Source organism: Rhinolophus sinicus, chromosome 18 (genome assembly GCF_057876585.1).
Source record: "Rhinolophus sinicus isolate RSI-liver-muscle chromosome 18, RSI-T2T, whole genome shotgun sequence".
NCBI classification, from domain to species: Eukaryota; Metazoa; Chordata; class Mammalia; order Chiroptera; family Rhinolophidae; genus Rhinolophus; species Rhinolophus sinicus.
This window is the reverse complement of record NC_142518.1, coordinates 74,883,530-74,886,400: the sequence shown is the minus strand read 5'-3', so window position 1 is coordinate 74,886,400 and position 2,871 is coordinate 74,883,530.

Sequence of the window (2,871 nt, the reverse complement as noted above, 5' to 3'; positions counted from 1 at the left end):
GAACGTTCAAAAAAGAATTGTCACCTATTCTCCTCAAACTCTTCCAAAAAATCCAGAGGGAGGGAAGACTCCCAAACACTTTTTACGAAGCCACTATCACCCTGATCCCAAAATCAGACAAAGACACCACAAAAAAAGAAAACTACAGGCCGATATCGCTAATGAACATAGATGCAAAAATCCTCAACAAAATACTAGCAAACAGAATTCAGCAATATATTAAAAAGATTATACACCATGATCAAGTGGGATTCATCCCTGGTATGCAAGGGTGGTTCAACATCCGCAAATCAATTAATGTGATACACCACATTAACAAAATGAAAAATGAAAATCATATGATCATATCAATTGACGCAGAAAAAGCATTTGATAAAATTCAGCAGCCATTCATGATAAAAACCCTTAAGAAAGTGGGAATAGAGGGATCATATCTCAACATAATAAAGGCCATATATGATAGACCCACAGCTAACATCATACTCAATGGGGAAAAACTAAAACCATTCCCCTTAAAATCAGGAACAAGGCAAGGCTGCCCACTTTCTCCACTTCTATTCAACATAGTGCTGGAAGTTCTAGCCACAGCAATCAGACAAGAAAAAGAAATAAAAGGCATCCAAATCGGTAAGGAGGAAGTAAAACTGTCATTATATGCAGATGATATGATACTATATTTAGAGAACCCTAAAGACTCCACCAAGAAACTATTAGAGCTGATAGATGAATTTAGTAAAGTAGCAGGATACAAAATTAATATTCAGAAATCAGTTGCATTTGTATATACCAATAATAAAACATCAGAAGGAGAAATTAAAAAAGCAATTCCATTTACAATTGCTCCAAAGACTATAAAATACCTGGGAATAAATTTAACCAAAGAAGTAAAAGATCTGTACTCAGAAAATTATAAGACACAGAAGAAAGAAATGAAAGAAGATACAAATAGATGGAAACACATACCATGTTCATGGATAGGAAGAATTAATATAGTTAAAATGTCCATACTGCCTAAGGCAATATATATATTCAACGCAATTCCTATCAAACTACCAACGACATTTTTCACAGAAATAGAACATATAATCCTAAAATTTATATGGGATAACAAAAGACCCCGGATATCTTCAACAATCTTGAGAAATAACAACAAAGTGGGAGGTATAACAATACCTGACTTCAAATTATACTACAAGGCTACAGTAATCAAAACAGCATGGTACTGGCATAAAAACAGACCCATAGATCAATGGAACAGAATAGAGAGTCCAGATATAAATCCATGCCTATATGGCCATTTAATCTATGACAATGGAAGCAAGAATGTGCGGTGGGGTAAAGACAATCTATTCAATAAATGGTGCTGGGAAACTTGGACAGACACATGCAAAAAGATGAAGCTGGATCACCTCCTTACACCACATACAAAAATAAATTCAAAATGGCTTAAAGATTTAAATGTAAGATCTGAAACCATAAAATTCCTAGAAGAAAATATAGGAAGAAACTTCACAGACATTACCCGGAGTAAGATTTTTCTGATATATCCCCTCGCGCGAGGGAAGTAAGAGGAAAAATAAACATGTGGGATTACATCAAACTAAAAAGCTTTTTCACAGCAAAGGAAACCATCAATAAAACAAAAAGGGATCCTACTGATTGGGAAAAGATATTTGCCAATGATATATCTGATAAGGGGTTAATATCACAAATTTATAAAAAACTCACTCAACTCAACTCCAAAAAAACAAACAACCCAATTAAAAAATGGGCAGAGGACATGAAGAGACATTTTTCTAAAAAGGACACACAGATGGCAAACAGACATATGAAGAAATGTTCAACCTCACTAACCATTAGAGAAATGCAAATAAAAACCACAATGAGATACCACCTCACCCCAGTCAGGATGGCTATCATCAATAAATCAACAAACAACAAGTGCTGGCGTGGATGCGGAGAAAAGGGAACGCTGGTGCACTGTTGGTGGGAATGCAGATTGGTGCAGCCACTATGGAAAACAGTTTGGAGACATCTCAAAAATCTGAAAATGGAACTACCTTATGATCCAGCAATCCCACTCCTAGGTATCTATCCGGAGAAATCCAAAACTCCAATTCAAAAATCTTTATGCACTCCTATGTTTATTGCAGCACTATATACAATAGCCAAGACCTGGAAACAACCGAAATGCCCATCAGTAGATGACTGGATTAAGAAACTGTGGTACATTTATACAATGGAGTATTACGCAGCCATAAAGAAGAAAGAAATCTTACCATTTGCAACAACATGGATGGACCTAGAGAACATTATGTTAAGTGAAATAAGTCAGAAAGAGAAAGACAAATACCATATGATCTCACTTATATGCGGAATCTAAAGAAAAGAATAAGTGAATGAACTAATCAGAAACAGTTTTGGAAACATGGAGGAAAAACAGAGGGTTGCTAGAGGGGCGGGGGGGTGGGGATAAGGGGAAGGTGAGAGGTTTTGGGAACGTACAGAGGGATAGTGGATGGGGGAGGGGGGTTCACACAGTGTGAGGGATATAAATGATAAACGTCTAAGTTTTGCTTTGTCTTGTGCACCTGAAACTAATTAAAAAAATAAATAAATAAATAAAAATTAAAAAAAAAAAAAAAGTAACACTATCATAGTAGGGGACTTCAACACACCTCTGACAACAAGGGACAGGTCTTCCTGACAGAAAGTCAATATGGAAATAACAGCCTTAAAGACACATTGGACCACTTGGATTTAATCGATATTTTCAGAGCATTCCACCCCAAAGCTGCAGAATACACGTTCTTCTCAAGCGCACATGGAACATTTTCCAAGATAGACCATATATCAGGCCACAAAACAAGT